This window comes from Schistocerca piceifrons, chromosome 3 (assembly GCF_021461385.2).
Source record: "Schistocerca piceifrons isolate TAMUIC-IGC-003096 chromosome 3, iqSchPice1.1, whole genome shotgun sequence".
Lineage (NCBI taxonomy): Eukaryota > Metazoa > Arthropoda > Insecta > Orthoptera > Acrididae > Schistocerca > Schistocerca piceifrons.
The window spans coordinates 879005119-879031516 of record NC_060140.1 but is presented as its reverse complement, the minus strand read 5'-3'; positions in this window follow the sequence as shown (position 1 = coordinate 879031516).

The following is a 26398-nucleotide window of genomic DNA, read 5'->3' as shown; positions in this document are numbered from 1 at the left end:
TGCCATTCTGTACGTCGTCTTTCTGGTGTAAGCGTGTTCTGTTCACAACGTGCAAGTGTGCTGTAGACAACATGGTTTATTCCTTAGAACAGAGGATTTTTCTGGTGTTGGAATTCCACCGCCTAGAACACAGTGTTGTTGCAACAAGACGAAGTTTTCAACGGAGGTTTAATGTAACCAAAGGACCGAAAAGCGATACAATAAAGGATCTGTTTGAAAAATTTCAACGGACTGGGAATGTGACGGATGAACGTGCTGGAAAGGTAGGGCGACCGTGCACGGCAACCACAGAGGGCAATGCGCAGCTAGTGCAGCAGGTGATCCGACAGCGGCCTCGGGTTTCCGTTCGCCGTGTTGCAGCTGCGGTCCAAATGACGCCAACGTCCACGTATCGTCTCGTGCGCCAGAGTTTACACCTCTATCCGTACAAAATTCAAACGCGGCAACCCCTCAGCGCCGCTACCATTGCTGCACGAGAGACATTCGCTAACGATATAGCGCACAGGATTGATGACAACGATATGCATGTGGGCAGCATTTGGTTTACTGACGAAGCTTATTTTTACCTGGACGGCTTTGTCAATAAACGGAACTGGCGCATATGGGGAACCGAAAAGCCCCATGTTGCAGTCCCATCGTCCCTGCATCCTCAAAAAGTACTGGTCTGGGCCGCCATTTCTTCCAAAGGAATCATTGGCCCATTTTTCAGATCCGAAACGATTACTGCATCACGCTATCTGGACATTCTTCGTGAATTTGTGGCGGTACAAACTGCCTTAGACGACACTGCGAACACCTCGTGGCTTATGCAAGATGGTGCCCGGCCACATCGCACGGCCGACGTCTTTAATTTCCTGAATGAATATTTCGATGATCGTGTGATTGCTTTGGGCTATCCGAAACATACAGGAGGCGGCGTGGATTGGCCTCCGTATTCGCCAGACATGAAGCCCTGTGACTTCTTTCTGTGGGGACACTTGAAAGACCAGGTGTACCGCCAGAATCCAGAAACCATTGAACAGCTGAAGCAGTACATCTCATCTGCATGTGAAGCCATTCCGCCAGACACGTTGTCAAAGGTTTCGGGTAATTTCATTCAGAGACTACGCCATATTATTGCTACGCATGGTGGATATGTGGAAAATATCGTACTATATAGTTTCCCAGACCGCAGCGCCATCTGTTGTTGAAAATTGTAACTACTGTATTTTCGAAAGTTTGTCTGCCTGAAAACGTACTGTTGTCCCAAGCATATTGCAACAAACGGTGTATTTCTATCGCTGCTCGTTTAGTTTTTATTGCCGTTTCAAATATACCGGTCATTTTTGAAACACCCTGTACATGGTGTTGCACATTCCTATATGCCTGACGTCATTGCACCCCACCCCCCTCCCCAAACGCCACCTCTGCGACACTGGTTGTCTCAACCACGCTGGTTTCTGTGACCATTGCTCTGTGGTCATACCATGCTAACCTTCCGCTTGCTCTCGTAATGACACTAGCCGTTTCATCCGCGCCAGTTTCCATATCAGCCCTCCCTTGGCTGCATCGCGACCACCTTCCACCCACTGTTGCAACAGCACTGGCCATTAAGATGGCGCCGCGCCCTCCTCCAGACCTGCAGTTGGCACACATCATGCCATTGGTTGCACTGGCTCACTCCATATCGTGTGCTGCCTGTGGCTGCCCCCCCCCCTCCCCCCCCCCCCCCACCGGCCATGCAGACATTGAGCGATACATCAGCCACCACTGGTGCGCTCCTGGCCCTGGGGGCTTCCTTCATTGCTCACACAGGACTTCACCCCCCCGTACTGCATCAACGTGTGTTACCCGGCAGATTTCCTAAGCTGCCTGCGTTGCAAAAGTACAACCCTAAGACTTGGTTCGCATTGGTGGATCATCTACTGGATATCCACAGCATTTCGGACGACGATGCACGTTCTGTCTGCCTGGTGAGCCACCTCCATGCTCATCCAGACCTCATCAGTGATCTGCTCCTCTCACTGCCCACCTCGCCCAAGTATTTAACGGCAAAAACATTACTCACTGAACGCCTTTCTCGCCCTCCAGCAGACTCTATCCACAACATCACCCATGACGAGCACCTCGACGACTGCACACCTTCACAGCTTTGGCGGCACCTTCGTGCTTTAATTGATGAACAAGCCCTACCAGATTCCGTGCTGTGGACCTTGTGGATGGTCAAACTTCCGTTGGACCTACAACTTCACCTACTATCTCACGTATCGGATCCTCTCGATGTTCGTTTACGCATGGCCGATCAGATCATGTCTATGCAATCATTCATCACCGACACCTTCTGACACGGACTACATCACCTTCACCTTCACTTGGCATGCCTGCACCTTCAGTTCCACACCCTGCCAGTAGGGGTCAGTGTGTGCACCTCAGCAGCTCATCGGCCCGCCAGGAGCTGGCTCCTGGTGGCCTACAGGAAGTATTGTGTGACCTCCTGACAGCAGCTGGCCTCACCTGAGCAGCAGCCCGAGTGGTCTCAGGCGGGTTGGATTTTCTGCATCACTACCAACTTTCTCCAGACGTGCTTGCTGCAACGCTCTGCCACATGTCTGGTTCTACAGTTCCGTGCTCGAATGAGTTTGGCACGACTTTGCTGTCCACCTCCATTGGCTACTCTTTCCACTTGTGCATCTCTGATAGAAGGTATTACTGCACGTTTCTCTGACTTGGCGGACGTCCACACACAGATCAACAGGCTCCACACACATAACGAGGAGTTATCCACACGCATTGCTGCTTCCTCAGCTGAATTGGTTCACACATGGAGTACTATTCGCAGCCCATCTGCAGAGCCAGTTCTTTCGGATTCATCAGCCGCTTCTACTGCATCTTCATTCTGCATCGCTCCTAGGTCGAGCTTACCATCCCCTGCTTCCTATTCCACACTGTCGCAGTTAAATCTACAGGACGTGCATGTTCACCACTCCGTGGGATCCCTCGCATCGTGTGGCTGCCACACTACACCCTCTGCCGTTGTCTGTCTCCGTTGCCCCGCTCATGTCACTGCGGCCCGGCAGGGACTCACATATTCTGGCTTTGTGGGATCTCTTGCATCGCGTGACTGCCATGCCTCCGCCGCCGACGCACTGCCCACGCCATTCTGGCCCGGCACAGTCAGTGAACGGCTGTCGCTCGTGACCCCATCCCGCCCCTTCCCCCCCCACCTGCCTCCCTTCATGGGTTTCGGCAACTGGTAACGGCGCTCGTCACAGAATCCGCACCACCGATGGCGCACCTGTACATCATAAAGCTCAACATCTTAATGCTAGCAAATTGCTACAAGCGGAAGAAATAGTTCAGAATTTATTGGCTTCGGGCGTGCTCTGACCATCGGACAGCAACTGGTCTTCACTATCCACCTTGTGCCTAAGAATGATGGCTCACTACACATGTTCAGGGACTACAGGTTCCCTAATGCTGGGACAATAATCGACGCGTATCCCATCCCTCATATCCAGGATTTCACTCAGTTACTGCATGGCTCAAAGTTCTTCTCTGTCTTAGACTGTTCGAAGGCATACCACCAAATTCCCATGCACCTATCTGATATACCGAACAAGGCCATCATTATACCCTTCGGTCTATTTGAATACTGTTACATGCCTTACGGCTTGAATAATGCTGTGCATACGTGGCAACGTTTCATTGATTCAATTTTGCTACCTCTGCCTTTCGCTTTTGCCTATTTGAATGACATATTTATCTTTTTCTTGTCTGCGAGGAAAACAAATTTCATCTTGATGCAGTTCGTATGGCTCTCAGTGCCAATGGTGCGATTATCAATGATGACTAATCCCAACTCTGCTCGGCATCAGTTACATTCCTTGCCCATACAGTCTCCGCTGACAGCCTCCAACCAACAGATTCTGACGCTAAAACCAGTCTCGCACTGTCTCTTCCTGAGGATTACGCGCATCTCTAGAGCTTTCTGGGTGTGGTAAACTTTTATCTCCAGTAAAAATACCACGGGGAAACAGAAGTTGGACTGGACTCAGCCCATGCTCGATGCTTTGGACAATCTGAAATCACAAAAACAGTCACTCCGCTCACCCCAATCCCGAGGCCCTTATTTCTATCACTACCGACATTAGCGAGTCAGCTTTGGTTGCTGTCTTGCAACAGCACACCGCGGACTTTAATCAGCCACTCTGTTTCTTTTCAAAAAAACTAACCAGGAGTCAGTGTAAATGGTCGACCTTCGACTGTGAGCTTCTCGCAGTTTGTGAGGCAGTCAAACATTTCAGGAGCGACATGGAGGGGCGTCCTTTCACTATCTACTCGAACCATAAGCCCCTCGTTGACGCAATACGCAACTCGGCGAAGGATCTACTGCTGCGCCGCTTCCGACACATGGACTTCATTTGCCAACATTCTTCGGACGCTTGTTACATCCACGGTGCAGAAAATGTATTAGCTGACTATCTGTCTCGTGTCTCAGTGATCTCCGCATCCTTGAACTTAGATGAACTGGCGCGACTTCAGACTGAGGACGCGGACATGCAGCGACTGGTTTCAGACGATGAGTCTTTGCTCTCCATCAAACCTCTTACCCTGCAAAGGTCGACGACCCCTGCCTCTGCGACGTCTCAACTGGTTCTCCTGCCCCTTGGTGCTGTCCGACCTTTGGCACGGGTACTTCGATGCTTTACACAACCTCGTCCACCCCGGAACATGGACTACGACAAGACTAAAGTGCGCGTCATTTATGACGGCGGCCGAGTTTAGGTTCGTTCTGCGCATCTGACGTCACAAAACACAGTCAGCCAATGAACAGAGAACAACGTTGCCAGAGCTCGACTGCAGTGCAGAGCACGGACGAGTGCCCTAAGTTTTAGAAACGTTCAGTCATAAATAAAGTAATTGAACAAAAGCAGTGTGTTGATAGCAGACTTTCCTTTATAGAAAGTTTGGAAAAAGCATTCTTTATACCAATTGCTTCATATTCTATTAATTAATTAAGCCAAACAAGCAATAAGCCTCCTAATTCAGGCGATAGCAAAGAAAGGTGTTTGTATCATTCTCACTAACCGCTTTTTCGCAATAAAGAACAGCGGTAATTGTTTATTTCCTATTGTACTTCGACGAAACATGAGTAATTCATAGTCATACCAACAGTGTGTGTCGGTATTTTGCGTGAGATTTTAAAGTCCTCCGGAACATATCTGCAATGACGAGTTGTGTTAGCGTAATGGTTAAGGTGTATGGCTGCTAAGTGAAAGGTTCTGAGTTCAAGCATTATTCGGTGCTTAATATTTTTTTCCTTTTAAAAACAATATCTAAGTGTCTTACTTAATGAATTTTATTCGTTTGAATGTAATTTTTTGAAATTTCTAGTGGCAACTAAAATCGACCATACGGAAAGTATATGCTATGGATTTTTACCTCTGCAAACTCTTCAAAATTTCCTGCAATGGTTTACTACAACTAATACTGCACAATAACTGGGTTGAACTTCGAAACAAAATTAAGTCATTTATGGGGGGGAAGGTATCAGTCAAAATCAAATTTTTGGGCCAAATAGTTTTTGTGAAATCGAATGGTGAGGTGTGTCAAAGCAGTCGAAACACCATGTGTCTGCACAGGCGAGCAGCACAATGATGACAAAATAGCGCACATCGTGGAATGCGGGGAGAACGTCTCTGTAGCAGCGAAAGGGTTAATGCGGCCGTGGTGGCTTTACTTCATAAACTGCGCGCTCCCTCCTAAACGTAAGTTTGCGAACTATACTATGGCGCTGCTTCTCTTGGCACGTACAACCGGCAACGCAGCAATCTCCCGCGTCTGGGAGGGCATGCGCGAACCGCCAAGATAAAAGAATTGAACTATAGTGACTGAACGTTTCGTCTGGCCAGGTGTGCGGCATGATTGCCGCTCCTGGACACGCGCATGTGTACCTTGTCAACGTAATAAAGTGAGCAGACACGTGCAGCCTCCTTTAGGACAGTTCGACGTTCCCAAGCGCTGCCTGCGGCACGTGCACACTGATGTGGTCGGTCCTCTTCCCCTTTTGGAGGTGTACAAATACATTTTGTGTATGATCGCCACATAACCCGTTGGGTTGAAGCAGTTCCTCTGGCCGACATTACTGCAAAGACCATAGCTCGCACTTTCTTATCAGTTGGTGGCGAGATTTGGCTGCCCCCTTCCACTTACTACGGACCAGAGATGACAATCCAAGTCCTCGCATTTCGCTCGACTATTCACACGATGACCAATCATCCACAGGAGAACGGCTTGGTGGAGCGATGACACAGAACTCTTAAAGCTGCACTCATATGCCATTGTGGGCTTTGGTCTGAGGCTCTTCCTTGGGTCTTACCTGGCATCTGCTCCAACAACAAGGAAGACCTGAATGCTTTGCTGGCGGAGGTTTTATACGGAGAACCTCTCGTCTTGCCAGCCGATTTCGTCAAGGACATACCCCCTGACCGACGCAATCGGCCTTCTGGCCCTTGTAGAATAAGTGTGTGCCCACATCACTCGCTTTCGCCCAGCCCCGTCTCCCGCTCAGTCCATGCTGCCAGTGTTTGTACACAAAGACCTCGCATTGTACGAATTCATCATGCTACGAGATGACTCTGTACGGGCAGCCCTGTAGCGACCATACTTCGGTCCGCACTGCATATTACTCCGCAGAGTTAATACCTTCGTTATAGTACTGAATAGACGACTGACTACAGTTTCAGTGCATCGATTAAAACCTGCGTGGTCCATCTCCCAGCCACATTCCGCTGTCCCCGGCTGGCCTGTCTTTGCCAGCACCTCGCCCGCTGACGCCACTGACGCGACCTCCGGCGACTTCCCACCGCCTGCGCAGCTGTCCGACACGGCTTTCGAAGCGCCCACTTTGCGCGCCAGACGTCGCCTTCATCCACTGTGCTAGCACGAGGATTTTGTGTTGATGTGAGCTAGCTTCGGCCCCATGCTCCACACTGCCCGGGGGGGGGGGGGGGGGGGGTGGGTGGTTCTATGGCGCCTCTGGCGTGAAGCGCCATGTCTTTGAACCAATGTTCTTTGACTTTACTTTCAGTTCACTTTGTATATGTCTCGCTGTGCGCCATTTTCCTCAGCTTCTCTTGTATTCGCTTTGTTCAGTGTTAAAATGAATGTTCGTTCGACTGCAAAAGTGTGTTATTACAGTTCTACGCCGTGTAATATCCAAGGTGATCCTAACATCTTCCTTCTCTGCACAATAGCAATGGAAATACTTTCGACGACAGTGCTGCCAAAGCAGAATTACTTAACACAGCCTTCCGAAATTCCTTCACCAAAGAAGACGAAGTAAATATTTCAGAATTCGAATCAAGAACAGATGATAATGTGAATAACTTGGAAGTGTCCTCAGAGTAGTGAAGCAATTTAAATCGCTTAATAAGAGCAAGTCTTCTTTCCTGTCCGTACTGTATACCAATTGGGTTCCTTTCAGACTATGTTGATGTTCAAATATGTTTGAATTCCTTAGGGACCAAACTGCTTAGGTCATCGGTCCCTAGACTTACACACTACTTAAACTAACTTATGCTAAGAACAACACACATACCCATACCCAAGGGAGGACTCAAACCTCCGGCGAGAGGGGCCACTACGCTGATGCAATAGTTCCATACTTAACAATCATAGACAACCGCTCGCTCGACGAAAGATCATTATCAAAGACTGGAAAGTTGCACAAGTCACACCAATAGTCAAGAAAGGTAGTAGGAGTAGTTCACTAAATTACAGACCCATATCATTAACATTGATATGCAGCATGATTTTGAAGCATATGTTGCGTTGAAACATTGTGTATTACTTCGAATAGAACAGTCCATTAACACATAGTCAACATGGATTTAGAAAACATCGTCCTTGTGAAACACAACTAGCTCTTTACACACAGGAAGTGTCGATGTCGAGTGCTACTGACCAGGGACTTCAAATTGATTCCATATATTTAGATTTCCAGAAGGCTTTGACACTATACCACACAAGCAACTTGTAGTAAAATTGCGTGCATATGCGATACCGTCTCAGTTAAGCGACTGGATTCGCAATTTCCTGTCACAGAGGTCACAGTTCGTAATAATTGATGGAAAGTCATCGAGTAAAACAGAAGTGATTCCTGGCGTTCCCCAAGATAACGTTATAGGCCCTCTGTTGTTCCTTATCTATAGAAATGATTTAGGAGGCAATGTGAGCAGCTGTCTTAGGTTGTTTGCAGATGATGCTGTCGTTTATTGTCTAGTAAAATCACCAGAAGATAAAAAATTTGCAAAACTATTTAGAAAAGATATCTGTATGGTGCGAATATCGGCAGTTGTCCCTAAATAATGACAAGTGTGAAGTGATCCACGTGAGTGCTAAAAGGAATTCGTTAAACTTGGGTTACACGATAAAGCAGTAGAATCTAGAGGTCATAAATTCGACTAACTACATAGGCATAGCAATTACGAACAACTTAAATTGGAAAGAACACATAGATAATGCTGTGGGGAAGTCAAACCAAAGTTGCATTTCATTGGCAGAACACTTAGAAAATGTAACAAATTTACTACAAAGATTGCCTACACTAAGTTTGTCCATCCTCTTTTGGAGTATGGCTATGTGGTCTGGTATCCTTACCAGATAGGATTAACTGAGTACATCAAGAAGAGCAGTACGATTTGTATTATCACGAAATAGGGGAGAGTGTGTCATTGATATGCTACAGTATTTGGGGTAGATATCATTAAACCTAAGGCGTTTTTCGTTGCCGCAGAATCTTCTCACAAAATTTCAATTACCAACTTTCTCCCACTAATGCGAAAATATTTTGTTGATGCTGACCTAGATAGGGAGAAACGATCATCATAATAAAATAAGAGAAATCAGAGCTCAGATGGAAAGATACAGATATTCGTTTTTTTTTCGTGTTCTTTTCAAGATTAGGATAACAGATAATTATTATGAAGGTTATTCGATGAACCCTCTGCCAGGCACCTAAGTGTGATTTGCAGAATATCCATGTAGATGCTGATATAGAACGTCTCCTGTCTTGTGAACAGAGGGTTAAGATGATATTACACTATCAAATTTTCTTTGACAAAGAAAAGTGATCAAATATTCAACATTTTTTCTTTGACAAGAATATTTGACATGGCGCAAGTAGTAGTATTATCATGGAGGTAAAATAAAAAGGGATCTGTCATTACAGCACAAACTTGAAGTCAACATCCGCCATATTATGAAGTCCAAAAAGATTAGATTCACCACATTTGTACTTCTGTGGTTCGTCGCGGTGATATTTCCCGTGATATAAGTCTGACATGCCCATGCCCAGTTTCGACAGCTGGGAATAACTATCTACTTTCGTGATCGTATCCTTAATAACATCTGGTGCTTTGATTGTGCAGAAACGTAATTCTTTCATAAAAAATCTCTATGCTGCATGCAGTTCTGTTTCTTTGGTATTTCCCTACTCGTTCACTTTGTTGCTATGCACAAGATATGATGGCATGCATTGCTATTTTCCTCATTGCACTCGTTCATAGCTTAACAAAGAACCCACAGATACGTTTTTTGCAAACTTGAAAATTAAAATGTTGTGCATATGAGCCGAAAGCTGAAAATGTAATGAACAAGATGGAGTCTAGTAAGCAAACACATATTGGTTTCGAAGTTCCATCTCCTTTTGCTATCGATACAAAAAGAGTAAACGTGGAATTACATGGATTACGGAAGTATCGTTTTCACATCACAACCTTCTCTTCTTGGTTATTCGAAATATATCAAGAGACCAAATGAGTCGTATTACTAGAGGAACTACGTATTCAAGAATAGAAAAACATTCGAAATTGCCTTCCTTTCATTACCTTTTTCATGTAAGCATCGTAATTTTTAGTATTCAAAAGAGCTGTTGCATAAGCACAACAGAAATAATAAAAAAGAAGCTATCGTAAACAGTAGTGTGCTTATGTTCTGGCCTATTTAAGATGGCGGCAGGGCCCTCCCACTCTGGTTTCAAAACAACGTACAGCGTAAGTCTATAGTGCCATCTCATTTCTTTTTTTACCTCCATGGGTATTATACTGTCATCCAGTTTTCTTTGACAAAGTACTTTGACGTCATACTTGCTTTAGAATGGTCGACGAAGACTTTTTACTGTGCTCTGCAACTGCATATTTCACAACTGGGTTGAATTTATATTTGGAAAAGGAGCAGAAGAAAATAAAAAGGAAACGTGAAGCTGTGGGTTTTACGGCGAGATGCCAAAAGTGTCCAACAAAATCTGTTATAGGAGCTGCAAATCAAGATGGCGGCCGTGACGTCATTCAAGATGGTGGATTTTGGTGGTAAGTTTGAATGTTGGCGAGAAAGTGACACCCCCCCCCCCCCACCCTCCACCAGTAAAATGGAGCGAATTTCAAATTCCAACACAATAAAGCATCACACCAAAAAATATGGTGGGGAAAAAGGGACTTGTCTTTATTATTTAACCAGTTTCAGGCAGATGTGTACGCCACTGAATCTGGCTTAGTTCATATCGGTGCCTTCAGAGGACGCCACCACGACGGCGGGTGATGACACAAGTAACAGTATTCTAGATGACGGCACCCACTGTGTTCACCGCGGGCTCCATAGCCCAACAGACTTAGTTCATATTGTGCCCACCAGAGGGCGCTACCGTGAAGCCGTGTGATGGCACGAGATCGTCTGCTCTCTCTCGTGTATGCACGTTATAACCTGACATGCGCCATGCCACCGGCCCGTGAGTGTCCGACCACTTACATCACACATCCTCGGCCACCACCTCCATACACGCGTTGGACATAGCCTTCTGTAAATATGCTAACTAAAGTAACACCCACATTGCACATCTAACCTATCAATTATCTAAGTACTTAATTCCATTTCAATTTTAATCATTTTCAATAATTCAATTTACAATTTCAATATCCAACTATCAAATGAGAAGTTCCACATTTCCCACTATCAGCCCGGTGTTCATTCATGACCTAGCACCCACCACCCCTAGAATGCTGCACTCCTATTGGCCATGTGATTTGACTTCATATAGGTATGAAAAGGTGTTCACTATACTTTCAAATACCTAGTTTCAACTAATTTTCAAGGTCCAGACCACCACCTCTTGCTAGAAACTGCCGCCAAGATTGAATACTGGCGGTAAAGAAAGGTCACTTGCGCTTTCACCACCAACCTAAGGAAATTGTTGCAAACGACGATCGCCACCACTAACCTACACCTCCAGGGTGCAACGTCTTCGTAGGGGTTGCTGGTAAAAGAACTCAGCCCTCACTAGACTGATGGAGAGGGGAAGGAATATTCTTTATTTATTTGGGAGCAATTTATTTAGGGATGGAGTATATGTATCACACAACACACGCTCTGACATGCCCCACATCGTACAGACCTGCAAACTACTCCTACGTAACTCATCTATAAGGCTCTACACACACACTTGCTAATTGTAAACCGTCAAAAAATAACACATTGCATAGCCTACAGACATGTGAACCACTCGTAAATAATGCAATACATTTACGTCCAGATAGCCAAACAACTCCTAAATTGTAAAAATAATAATTCATCTTAAATACTCTTCTTCCTAATCATCAACTCTCTAAATCATACACCACTCTTTATTTAAACAATTAGAGGCAGCACCACCATCAAGTGTATTCGCCACTGAGTCCATAGCCCAACTGACTTAGTTCATATCCATGTCACTAGAGGACGCTGTAGTGACGTCAGGTGATGACGCAAGTACCGTAATCTAAGATGGCGCCACCTAGTGGGTTCACCACGAGCTCCAGACCCTCACCGGCCTAGTACATTTCGTCGCCACCAGAGGATGCCTCTGTGACACCAGCTGACGACGCAAGTACAGTTATCCATGATGGCGGCAAACCGTGTGTTCTCCATGAGGTCTAATATGCAGTACCATCAGCAGAGGGCGCTGTCGCCCCTTTCGTGATGTAAACCAAGATGGTGAGCGAAAATGGTGGGAAAATGACTCAGCCTGCTCTGGGCTGCTGGGGAGAGTAGGGATGGAGTGCACTGTATTTATTTTCAAACAACTTATTTAACGATAGAATATATCTATCACACTGATAAAAAAGACCCACCTTGATGTGCCTGGGGTCATGAAACCAACTCGTAGTTTCAGTACACAATAGTGTAGAGAACAAGGGATTATTTTTAGGAAATACTTTGTGAAATTGTGATTTAGTGTGTTTCAGTGTGCGATGCGCCAGCCTTATGGCAAACGGCGGACGAAGGCCGGCCAGCGCGTCATGCAGGTGACACAGTTTTGCAACGAGCATCGGTATGTGTGTACGTGCGCGGCAGCCATCAGAACGCAGCATTAGCAGAATTACGCAGGCGCGGGCAGCGTGTGGCGTGGTTGCGTTAGCCAACTCATTGAGAACCTTCTAATAAACACGCCACCGCTTAACCGGCGGATTCACGCAGAAGCACATGATGGAGGGTTGGACCCTCTGCTGGGGGCGAAGTCTTAGCGCCTCTGAGGCGCTTCTCCTTCTTGCATGGTGTGTTGGTGGGGAGGATGACATTGTGGTACTGGTTTTGCTTGACTTTGTGCTGGTTCTTTGGTTTTTTTTTTTTTTTTTTTTTTTTTTTTTTTTTTTTTTGTAAGGTGAAAGAATAGTCAGAGGGATAGTGGAAGAAGCAAGAAAACGAACGACCCAATTGACTGGCTGGCGTGGTATTTAAAAATGAAAGCTGACAGGACAGTAGAAGAAGCAGTAGGAGAGTGAGGAAAACGAATGGCCCATTGGCTAGCCAGTTTAGCCAGTATATTACAATTAAATGACGGATTAAAGAGAAGAGGAGGGACAGTAAGAGTTGAATGAAAACGAAAGGCCATTATTCTGGCCTCATTTTCGTGGTGGCGTCGGTGACGGCGGTGGCAGACAGACTGGAGGCAGTGAAGTGGGGGGGTGGGAGGAGGGGGAAAGAGAAAGAAGTCAGAGAGTGACAGATGGAGAAGTGAAAAGAAGAAGGGCCTGTAAGGATTAAGCGGACGTTGGGGGGGGGGGGGGGGATGGTGGGGTGGCGTGGGGGGGCTGAATGTAATGACATGGTGAGGAGATGGAGCGATGGTATGAAGAAGAAAAAGTGACTTGACATGAAGTAGCTAGTGAATGGGAAGTCATGGGGGGCGGAAGTGTAGGTCAGGCCATCGAGTGGTGGCCACACGGTGGATACGGGTGCCCAGGGAAAGGATTAAAGGATTGGGAGAGTGGTGGGTTTGCTGGTAGAAGGAAGTGGCTCCGGAGAGGATGGGGGATTGAAGGAGTGGCACCTCGGCCAGGATGTGGAGTTCTTGGATAGAGAAGTCGAAGGGGAGTCAGAGGGCACGGCGGAGAGCACGATTTTGGACAGTGTGGAGTCGGCGGAGGTGGGTGGGGGCGGCATTGCCCCACACCACCGGCGCATATTCAGGGATGGGACGAACAAGGGGGTGTACAATCTGACAGCAAGGTGTGTAGGGAGTGAAGAGGTGGGATTGATGAGGGGGTAGAGCAGGCATAGCCACCCTATCGCCTTTCGACGCACGTCATCGATGTGGGGGCGCCAGATGAGGCGCTGGTCCAGGATAAAGTCCAAGTACTTCGCAGTACGAGTCCAGGGGATTGGGGTACGAAGGACCAACACCTGTGGGAGCCAAATGGGAATAAGGCACCGTCAGATGATAAGGGCTTGGGTTTTAGAGGGATTAAATGCCAAACGCCAGGTCGTAGCCCATTCGGTTAGGGAATCTGTTGGCCCCTGGAGCCGCTGTTGAAGACCTGCCACACTCCGAGAACGAGAGAAGAGCGCCATGTTATCTGCGTAGAGGGCTAAATGTACCCTCGGCGCAAAGGGCAGGTCGGCCGTGAAGAGGGGTCCAAGTACGCTGCCTTTTGGTACTCCTTCCCCGATATATTGTGTAGATTTCCCATCAGGGATCCTAATGTGGAAGGTGCGACCTTCCAGGTATGTGGCTATTAGCCATACATGGGATACTGGAAAGCCAAGTGAGAATAACTTGTGGAGCAGCCCTTTGTGCCAGACTGAATCAAACGCCCTGGACACATCGAAGAGTGTGGCCCCGAAGTACTCCCCACGTTCTATGGTATCCAGTGCCTCTTCTACAAGGCGCAGGAGTTGGTGAGTGGTTGCATGACCCTGCCTAAAGCCAAACTGCTCATCCGGGAGGACTCATTCTCAGGCAATGTGGATGAGCAGTCGTTTAAGGTACAGCTCTCGAACACCTTGGAGATGGTGGGCAAGAGGCTGATGGGACGGTAGCTGGCAGGGGAACGAAGATCCTTCCCAGCCTTGGGGATGGCGACCATCTCAGCATGTTTCCAAACAGTGGGAAATTGCCTGGTTGTGAGGATGTTGTTGAAGTTGGCCGTCAGGATGGGAATAGAAGCTAGGGGTAGCTGCTTGAGGAGGGCATTGGTCAGCTATCGGGGCCGCCAGCTTTCTTGAAATTGAGGTACCGCAGTTGCAGTTCAACATCTTCTTCGTTGATAGGGGTGATTTCATCCTCAGGGTCCTGGACAGCAAGAAGATGTGGGAGGCGTGCCATTACCAGGCGGATATGGTAGGGGTCGACGGTGTCGCGGCCGGAGTGAAGCTGTCCCAAGGCATTACCGACCTGGAGGGGGGAGATCCGTTGACCTCGTCGCAAAAGGCTTTTTGTGAGCCGCCAAGCAGACGGATCACTCAGGTCGATGGTGGAGATTTTGTTCTCCCATGCCTGATTGCGGTGCTGCAATCTATTGATTAGGCGCTTGGTTGCCGGATTCTGAGTAAGCTGCCATTCTCGGGTAGTCCAGTTTTCTCTGTGATGAGAGCACAGATGTGGGGAGGGAGTGGACGCAGATGGTCTGGGGGGTTGATGTGGATGGTGAGCTGCAGCATCTAGGGCGATGGTGGTGAGTTGGGTAAGGGTGCGATCTACGTCCGTTTGATCAGCAGCAGGGATGGTGGGACGGGCTGCTTCGTCCCGTCGCTGGTAGGACTGCCAGTCAATACTGCGGGTGTTCATGCCATCACTCGGCGCGACCATAAGTCCAACGAGATCGATGGAGCAGATGACCGGCCGGTGGTCAGAGGCCAGAGCGATGCAGGTGGCTGCAGTGATGGGGTGGGGAAGACCTTTCACCAGTGCAATGTCTAAGACATCTGGGGGGGTGTTCTGCAGTAGGGTATATGGTGGAATCGTATGGGCCGATGGTGCGGGTGTGATGCAGCTCAGCGACCCGGAGGAGTCGACGACCAGATGTGTTGGTTACTCTGTTGTTCCAGGCAGCATGCTTGGCATGCAAGTCGCCGCCAACGAAGACATTGTTGCTGAGCGACAGCAATGCCTCATAGTCTGGTGTTTCGAGAAGGCCTCGTGGTGGTCTGTAAAGAGCCACGAAAGTGATGGGACCTCTCACCATGTGGACAACAAAGCCAGTGGCTTCCACGGTGTTGAGGTGGGGTAGGGGGATGGGGTAGTGGCGGAGGGGATTACACATGCCACCATAGGCGGTGGGCCTGTCAGTCCTGTAGCAAGAGTAGTTCTCTACACGGACAAAAACACCAGGTTTGACGTGCATCTCAGTGACAAGGCAAATGTCGACCCCTCATCAAAGAGGAACTGTCGGAATTCGCCCTGTTGTTTGTGGAGACCATTGGCGTTCCAGATCATGGCTGTCAACCCATGGTTTCTAGTAGCGATGACTGGTAGGAGTGGGGGTGGTGGTGGTGGTGGAAATGGATAGGGAGAGGACGGAGGCAAGTTGGAGGGGGATGGTTTGGAGGAAAGAGTTGAAGGCAGTGGTGATTGCCAAGGTCAGAGCCTTGACAACATTGGGGATGAGGTCACCAAAGGGGGTGGGAATAGAGGACGGGGTGGGAAGAGGGTGTTGCTGCGATTGTACTGTGGTGGGAGGGGGGGCAGCAGAGCTTGATGCCTGCTGCTGGGGTGAGGAATAGGCAGCAGAGCATGACGCCTGCTGTGAGGAGGGGTAAACAGTGCTTGACACCTGGTGGGAAGGGAGGAGAGGGAATGCCGTTGAGGGGTGTGGGATAGGGATGGAGAGGAGGGGGGTGGGTAGGTAAGTCTGCGGCGCCGAACCCCCCAGGGCGCCAGAGTAACTGACGCCCTCACGGGTCATTGCCGAGTGCCCCGAAGATCGTCGTTGATTTGCTCTGAACGACTTGAGCCAGTGTATCTGCCCGTATGGTCGCCGCCACAGTGGGCGCAAGTGGGAGGGGCGTCTCAGGGTTTGGAACACTCCGAGGAGGCGTGACCACCGGCCCACTTCACACAGTGCACCTCACGGGAGCAGTCACCCACGAAGTGCGCCAGGCCCTGACAGCGATTGCACACCAGGGTTAGCCTCCTGGAGCAGGGTTTCTCCATCGTTACGCTAACGCGATCGATGGAGGTGAGGGTGGGGAGGAGGCGGTTCTCCGGCGTGTCCAGAGAGGAGACGAAGAAGAGTGGGGTGGGGCGATGGGTGCGGGGGAGATGATTCTAGAGATGACTTTGGGCGTGATATTCAATGCAGTTAGGGCTGCCCTCAGGTCGCCATCAGTGTACTTCATAGGAAGTCCCCTGATGACGACACGGAAGTGGCGAGACTTGGTGAGGGGGGTGGAGAAACCTATGTTGAGAGTGCAGAGGGTGGGGAGGACTTTAGTAAGTTCCTCTGGGGACTGGACAGACAGGTGTTTTTATGTGGAAGGGGGAGGTAGTGTCGGAATTTAGGATGTCAAGGAGGCCTTTAAAGGGCTCCTTGTACTCAATGATTACAGGTGGGGGGGGCAGGGGGTGGTGGCTGAGGGTAGGGGGAGGAGGGGTGGTGGTGGGGTGTCTGCAGCGCCATCAACGGCCGCAAATGCGTTGTGGATGGGCACGTCCACAGCAGTCGCAGCGAGTCGGCGGCGGGGTGCCGTTTCGTGCGGCACTTGAAGACCTCCGCGTCAACTATCGCTTTCTTATTCTTTCATTACCTGCGTTCTGCAGGCTGGGTGGTCTCCGAGTCAGAGGAGGAGGCTAGCTGCCACTTCCGACGGTCAGCGACCGGGCGCCGATGGTCATCATCGTAATCCATCAAACTCCCGTTGTCGCTGTCGTTGGCCGTGGCAACCATATTCGGGTAAAGAAGGGCGTGCAGCTGAACACTGTCGACCTACTGGCCCCCCTCCTCTGCGGCGTCATGGAGAGCGATGAGTTGCTCAGCGAGCCCCTGTTGGATGTCGGCGTCTGTCATCAGCACCACATCAGTGTCTTCCTCTGGTGAGGAAGACGTCGGTTGTGGGATGCATACGGTGTCCTGGATGTCAGGCATGTCGAGGGTGGGTCAGGTGGGGGAGGGAGGCAGGAGTGTGACCTTGGTCGTGGCGCACGCGGGCTTGTCCCACATGAAGGGGGCCCTGGTGCGCAAAATTCCCTAGCCCTAGGTGCAGCTTCATTGATGGCTGCATCAATGAAGATGCAACTGGGAGTAGCAATGGTGGGACAGGTGGTGGCGGTTGTGATGATTGTGGTGGTGATGGTGGAGGTGCAAGTGGTGGAAACCGGCAGCGCAAGTACGTCGCCCGTTGCGGCAGGCTTCTTCCATTTCGTAGTGGAAATCATGTCAGTGGTCGTTGTAAGTGGGGGGCTGGATCCGCTGGACAGCGATCCATCACACCCGTCGCATTGGAGCGCACGTCCTTCCCTCACAGCATCCCAGATCTATGTACCCGACCAACCGGTGCAATTCATCACGAAAGAAAATCTCACTGTTTTGAATAGCATACTAGACCCTACTTTGCTCGCCTCTTTGGACTGGATGCTAGCAGCTCAGAATGGACGTATAACTATGGAACATCTTTTTCAATGAGTGCATGAGTACCGTAATGAGCATAAGCAATGTTTACTAGCTATTGGATCATCAACCAGCGCCATCTGTATTTTTATCTTTGTCGTAGGATTAGTGTACTATCAGCTCAAGAGGAAGGTATCCCAAATCCCACCCCTTCCAACCTTTAACCTAAGGGTCCAGACAAAATCACTGTTCAATTGTGAGGCACTGCAGGAGAACACTGAGTAATGTTTATGAACAAAGATTAGACTGAGGACAGAAGTAAATGAAGACAATGTAAATAATGAATCAATCGCGTTTCGTAGAGTTTGTAAAGTGAACTGTAGTTGTTTTGACTTTTTGGTTGAATTCGGGGACGAATTCTTTTCGTATAAGGGAGGAATTGTCGAGAACAAGGTGTTATTTTTAGGAAATACAGTGCGAAATTGTGATTTAGTGTGTTTCAGTGTGCTATGTGCCAGCCTCACGGCAAACGGCGGACGAAGGCCGGCCAGCGCGTTATGCAGGTGACATAGTTTTGCAACGAGCATCGGTATGTGTGTACGAGCGTGGCAGCCATCAGAACGTAGTATTAGCATAATTATGTAGGCGCGGGTTGCGTGTGGCGCGGTTGCGTTAGCCAACTCATTAAGAACATTCTAACACGGCGCCACGTAACCGGCGGATTCAGCAGCGGCCTGGACTATTTAAGGGCATCAGAGGTGGGCGTCGGCATTCGGTTCGACCGATTGGGCGTTCGGTCACTGTTATGTCGTCGTCATCAGTGACGCTGTCCCCGAGGACTGGCCGGCAGAGGGCGTTGCCGCTGCTGCACCGGTGACCCCCGGCGTCGTCACTAGCCGCTGCATCTGCGAACTGGACCGGGCCTCGTGCCGCTAACCTCCTACCGCCTGCGCAGTTGCTGACCATGCCCGGTGTCACGTTCCCTGGACTGTGTGCAGCAGCACGTCTCCACCATGACACGAGTGGTGGGGCTGAGCTACCGGAAAATGTATTGGAAGAACAACAATAAAGAGGAAGATTTCTAAAAACAGCCACCCTCTTCTACCCAGCCACGCCTACAACCCCGACAACGTCACCTGCTCTTGTCATCTTATTACAAGTAGTGTCAGTCGGGCAACCTGCACATCACACACTCCTGTTACAATTGGTGACAGTACTGGTCTTCTCCCTGGATTTGGAGGAAATTGTGGCTGGTAATCGACGAGGATATGTGGCACCTGAGAAGGGCAACAATGGATCAGCAACTCCCGCAACATGACGAGTAAGTGCCAATTTTTCGTTTGGTGGTTTGTCTGAACCTGTAGCATAGTCCGTTTTCCCTTCCTGTTCTTGTTTCTGAGCTTACTGTAGTTGTGATTCGATAGCTGGTAGTGACGGAGCAGTCTGTGTCAGCCGAGGTGGCTATTCAGCAGCTAATTGAGCGAGTGTCGGAATTAGAGATAGAGCTTGCTCGGTTTAAAGAAGCGAGCAAAGAACGGTTTCCTGTTAATGCAGTAATTCTTGACGCTAACGCTGCGTCTTTGGTCACCCCATTCTCGGGAAAAGCTGGCGAGGATGTTATGATCTTTTTTGAGTACATAAGCACGGCTGCTAAATTGGGAAATTGGGGTGCAGAAACACATTTGCATGTGGCTAAGAGGAAAGTAACTGGGGATGCCAGAGCGTACGTTATAAGCCATGAAGAATTGAGGGATGCTCGGACATTTGAAAGATTCAAAAAGGGGTTGCTGGAAAGATATAAGAGGAAAAAAACGTCTAGATACTATCAGGATCAATTGAATAGAACGTATCAAAGGAATGGGGAATCAATAGAAGCTTTTGTAGATCGAATTCGAAGAATTAAAGCTAATACCTATGAGCTAATGGATTCTGCAGGAAAATGAGCAGAGGGCACTAGACGCATTTTTGCAGGGAATACAACCCGAAACCTCCCGCAAGATTAGGATGGAATTCCCTAAGACTCTCAATGAGGCAGTCGGAATCGCTGTGGCATTAGAGGAAGTTGAAGCAGTAACAAAGACGCAGGACAGGAAAGCAGTGTTTAATGCAGAAATAAAATGATTTAGAAGTAGTCGAATGGGACACATTAGACGCGATTGCATGGAAGTGCAGTGCAGGAAATACAGACGCTGGGGTCACATGGAGCGTAATTGTAATGGGTCCTGGCAGAAACATGATAGGAAACCACAACGTGGGCCTCAACCCCCTCAGTTAAACGGGGCAGGGGGTGGTGTGTCCACTGTGCAACACCCCCAGTAAGGATTAATGCTAGTGCAGAATCAGTGGCAAACCTTTTTCTGATGGCTTGGTGAGGGGCAGACCGTGCAAATTTTTATTGGATACCGGGTCTCAGGTATCCGTGGCGAGTAGAAGTGTACTCAGTAACGTAGAATTAAAACCACCAAGCTGGTCGTTAAGTGGCGTGGGTGGGGGACAGGTGAAATCACTCGGATCAGCGGTGTTAAATTTCCGGATGGAAATGAGGAACTTCCAGGTGAATGTAGAAGTTCTTCCAGTTGTTGGCAGCAGCTATGATGTCATACTCAGTTTGGATTTCCTGGTTGCAGATCACGCAAAAGTTAACCTGAAATGCCGTACAGTAGAACTGGACGGAATACAATTTCGCCTAGGTTCTGCGGCCGAAAAACTTTTACTGTCGCAAAGAACCGCCCAGACGTCGGATGGGCCACCTAAACTGCGTACAAGGTCCCTTAGGATTCACTCGCGGGATACTATACTGAAGGGTACAGGGAAAATAATCTGGGCAGATGTTGGAGCTAGCGTGCCGGTAAATTCGTTGTACCTTTGCCTGAGAATGGGCCGCTGGATAAAATGAAATGTTTTACGCGCCATAGCGTGTCCTACGTGCGGGAGATAGAAGGAAAAAAGGCTGTGCCTGTCAGTATTGATAATTTTGGCCTTGAAGAGGTGCAGTTAGCACGGGGTACCGTAATAGCGAATCTGGAGATAATAGGGGAAGATGAACTGGATAAGGATTTTGCAGTAGATTACACAATGCCGGGAGAGTCTGTCAGCTGGTCAGCACTGAGGGGTAAAGTAGCATATTTAGAAGGGCAAGACAGAGAAGTCATGGAGAACCTTTTGACGGAATATAAAGAGTTTTTTAATTCTCATGGTCCACTGCCCGCGACACCGTTAGTTCAGCATTACACCCCACTGGGAATGAAGCACCGGTGTATCAACGTCCATATCGTGTTCCAAAAAGTTTACAGCCTGTCATGGAAGAATGGGATAATAGAAACCAGTAGTAGTCCATGGTCCGCTCCTGTAGTAATAGTGGGTAAAAAATCACCTGATGGGGGCAAGGCATATCGCTTTTGTTGTGATTATCGTTTCATGAATCAAAAAACTGTATGGGATGCATACTCAATGCCTAATATCACTGAAACTCTGGATAATTTGGGTCTTGCCAAATTTTACAGGAAGTATATTCCAAAATTTGCGGAAATTGCAAGGCCCCTCACGCAGTTGTTGAAGAAGGGAGCAAAATTTCACTGGTCAGCAGAATGCGAAGAGGCTTTTCAAAAGTTAAAAAATTTGTTAACATCTAGTCCGGTTTTGGCTTTTCCAGATTTTAGTAAACAGTTTATATTTTCTTGTGATTCTAGCAATTTTCCTTTGGGTAATGTATTACCTCAGGAAATAGATGGGCAGGAACACCCGATAGCATATGCAGAAAAAAATTACTCAACAACTGAGAAGGAGTTATTGGCATTAATTTTCGGACTAACCTATTTCCGGTGTTATTTGTATGGACGACGTTTCAAGGTAATTACTGACCATGCAGCACTTAAAGTGGTTGTTAACGCTTAAAGACCCAACGAGTAGATTAACTAAGTGGGCTTTGCGTCTTAGTGAGTACGATTTTGAAGTGATCCATCGACCGGGTAAATCGCACGGAAACGCGGATGGTCTGAGTTATAAAGTATGCGCGATGGAATGCACAGAAATAATTGAGAACGAACGGGTGGAGGCACAAACCGCCAACACAGATTGTCAACGATTTACCTCGCAGCGACAGTTCGTCGTGGAAGACGAGATATTGTACCGTAAAACTAGGAACGATCCACGTATAATCGTACCAGAAAAATTGCGAAACGAAATGTTAAGGTAAGCACATGATTCAATGTTTTCTGATCATTCGGGCCGAAGAGTAACGGAAAGGAGGGTAGCACAGAGTTGTTGGTGGTCAACGCGTAGGCAAGATGTCGATCAGTATGTAAAGAATTGCATTCCGTGTGCTCAATGGGCGGAATTGAGTCATCAGAAAATTGTGTTGCAACGACTACCAGAAGCGGACAGACCTCTCCAATTACTTGGAGTAGACGTCCTAGGACTGCTTGTGCAAACACCAGCGGCTGATCGCTATGTTTTAACAATAATAGACCATTTTTCGTGCTGTGTCTATGACAGCTATTCCGCACCAGCGAGCCGAAACAGTGGCTCACGCCATGGTACATCAATGGATACTGAAATTCGGAACACCTGAAACTATAATTACAGATCAAGGGTCAAACTTTATGTCCGATTTGATGAAACAGTTATTCAAGTTGTTGCATGTAAAGAAATTGAGAACGAGCGCGTTACACCCGCAGGCTAATGGTCTGACCGAGAGAGTCCATCGTACAATAGCTAAGATGTTAAGTTAATATGTAAATTCGCAACACAATTGGGAAACCTTGTTGGCGTTTGTAACCGCGGCGTATAACTCAAAAGTGCATGAAAGTACAGGATTGTCGCCGTATGAAGTACTGTTCTGTCGGAAGATGCCATCTCCGTTTGAATTGCTCAAGACCCCACCAGGAACCGATATTTCGGCTGTTAAGGATTTATCCACAAAGTTGAAAACAATCTGGCGGCAGGTGAAAAAAATGAAGACTAAAGAATTAGAGTGACAGGACAAAGTTCACAATAGAAAGGCAGCTTTACCCAAATATCATGTAGGACAATCGGTGCTGATGACTAATCCGTATGTGCCAAAAGCCAAAACGAAAAAAATTGTATCCCGTTATAAAGGTCCTTTCCAGGTGATCGAGATGACATCGCTGGTGAATGTCAAATTACAGCTTCCAACTCGCCCTACTATTGTGCATGTGAGCCGAATTTGGCCTTTCAAGGGGAATTTTGAGGAACTTCCTTTATTGTCTGCAGTAACTTCTAGTGGAGAGAAAGATGAATCTAAGAAAAAGAATAAGAACGGAGTAGATAAACAAGAGAACCAAGTTAATTGTGGAAGCGATCAGACATGCTACTATGCTCTTAGGCCACGTGTAAAAAGGAAGAGCTAGTATGAGTTGTTTTTCTTTTGTTTCTGAGAAGGCGTGACGTTCTGGCAAGACCAGCAGTTCCAGTGTCATGGGTTGCGCTGAAGACGAGAAGGCGTGACGTTCTGGTAAGACCAGCAGTTCCAGTGTCATGGGTTGCGCTGAAGACGGAAGATGGAGGGTGTGCACTATCTCTCAGCATAGTTATTCTGTTTTGCTGTTGCAACTTAGCTCAAGCCTTGAAGGTACGTCCTATATCAAGTGGTGTGTTGTTCTCACGACAAGCGGACGTAATTAAGTCTGGACATCAATGGACCTTAAGGGTGGACTGTAATATTTGGGCGTTTGGAGACGAAATCTTTTGTAAATTAGAGGATACATTTAATGAACTTCATTCCATGGTGGCTAATCAGTCAAGGTGTAATGACACACAGGGGAAATATCAGCTACTACGATCAGCTTTTGCACGCAATGCGTGGGCACCTAACCCCAGTACTGTTACCTTCAGAACAACTTCGGGAAGGATTATGGAAAGTTCAATCGGAATTGCCCGCATCCCTGGAGCTACTGACGACATTAACAGATGAACACATATCTCTGTACTACAAAATGACCACTGTTATCAGTACGCGGACGGGTACCCTGCTGAAAATTCATATCATATTACCATTAACATGTAAGGATTGTAAATTTGAATGTTACGCCTTGCTTACATATCCAGTGAAGTGGGAACTTTTGCAGAAATACATACAATTAACAGTACAGGAAATACTGTTAGTGGCATGTAACAGACAAGCTCATGCTTTCCTCACTGCACAAGACTTGCTGCGTTTCGAACAGGTCCTGTTACCATCTGCCCCGCGAAATTGTTACACACTGTTCACAAATCTTGTGAGTATTCTCTATTCCGCTCTCAAGAACTAGTCGCGGAGTGCCCTAAGGAAATTATAGCAGGGACGGTACAGTTCTTTCAGCAAGTGGGTCCACATTGGGTATTTTCAGTAATGGAAAACACAGTCGTTATTTGCGTTTGTTACGAGCAGGGTAAGCAAGGGAGTACGCAAAGAATAGAATTGCAGGGGCAGGGACTGTTAATTAACAGCACACAGTGTGACATTTCAGGGCCAACTTTCCGTTTACCAGCCGTGATTACGGAAGCTACAATCATGAACATAACACGCACATTGATCTATGTACCCGACCAACCAGTGCAATTCGTCATGAAAGAAAATCTCACTCTTTTGAATAGCACATTAGACCCGACTTTGCTTGCCTCCTTGGACCGGATGCTAGCAGCTCAGGATGGACGTATAACTATGGAATATCTTTTTCAATGAGTGCATGAGTACCGTAATGAGCATAAGCAACGCTTACTAGTTATTGGATCATCAACCAGCGCCACCTGTATTTTTATCTTTGTCGTAGGATTAGTGTACTATCGGCTCAAGAGGAAGGTAGCCCAAATCCCGCCCCATCCAATCTTTAACCTAATGGTCCAGACAAAATCACTGAACAGTTGTGAGGCACTGCAGTAGAACACTGAGTAATGTTTATGAACAAAGATTAGACTGAGGTTAGAAGTGAATGAACACAGTGTAAATAGTGAATCAATCGCATTTTGTGGTGTTTGTGAAGTGAATTGTAGTTGTTTTGACTTTTTGGTTGAATTCGGGGACGAATTCTTTTCGTACGAGGGAGGAACTGTAGAGGACAAGGGGTTATTTTTAGGAAATACAGTGCGAAATTGTGCTTTAGTGTGTTTCGGTGCTTGCTGCGCCAGCCTCACGACAAACGGCGGACGAAGACCGGCCAGCGCGTTATGCAGGTGACACAGTTTTGCAACGAGCATCGGTATGTGTGTACGTGTGCGGCAGCCATCAGAACGCAGCATTAGCAGAATTACGCAGGCGCGGGCAGCGTGTGGCGCGGTTGCATTAGCCAACTCATCGATAACCTTCTAATAAACACGCCGCCGCGTAACCGGCAGATTCAGCAGCGGTCTGCACTATTTAAGGGCATCAGAGGTGGGCGTCGGCATTCGGTTCGACCGATTGGGTGTTCGGTCACTGTTACGTCGTCGTCATCAGTGATGCTGTCCCCAACCGGCCGGTGTGGCCGTGCGGTTCTAGGCGCTTCAGTCTGGAACCGCGTGACCGCTACAGTCGCAGGTTCGAATCCTGCCTCGGGCATGGATGTGTGTGATGTCCTTAGGTTAGTTAGGTTTAAGTAGTTCTAAGTTCTAGGGGACTGATGACCTCAGAAGTTAAGTCCCATAGTGCTTGGAGCCATTTTTGAACCACAACACCTGCGAAGTGAGGCAGCCGCAGTTCGGGTTCCGCGTGGTCTGTCACAGTCCCCGAGCGAGCGTTGTCAAACACTGATGAATGTTGCATTCCTCTATACAGTCACCTTTATACTGTCATAGCATTCCAAAGCGCGTTCACGCCAGTCACACATACGAGGCATCTCCACACGCCACTTGTCTTTACCACTGAAGGCAGAATAGCACAGAGCATGTTGACACGTGCATTCATCCGCACGTCCCCGCCGCAACTTCACTGACACATCACCGTATAAAACATTCTCAATGTTATTCTTAAGTCACATGGCTTTGTGAAAAAAAATATCAGCCAAGTCCAGCTCTCTGTAATTTTATAGTGCCCCCAGAAATAGTTAATGCTCGCTTTCTTTTTGCCTCAGCTTGTATGCGCCAAAATTCCTCCCATAACAGAGTAACCAAAATATCGCCGAATCCAGTCTTCCTTCTGGACATAACGTGATAGCCTTCCTGCTGTCAACATACGCAAATGTTCTCACCGCTCCTATATCCCACCACAATCAATCAAGCATTTTCTTTCTGGGGCTTTCTGTCGTTATTTTGCAAACATTGCTAAATTGTACTGACAGTTCCCTCAATCTATACACCCCCAACCTGTTCTTTCTTTGTACAGACGCTACACTCGGTAGTAATAAACTATTTTACACTGATCACCATTTCGCACCCAAAACTAAACATCGCAAAGTTGTCTACAGGTCACCAAATACATATGACACTTGGAAGAATATTGGAGCGTCAAACCAATCTCCAACCAGGGAATGTATCACTGAGTACTGTCTCGATCTAGACAACATACAATTCCTATCCCCCACCATACCAAATCATCCCCTTTACGTCAGTGAATCGAAGTCACTCTCTCAGAACTGGCGTGCAAAGAC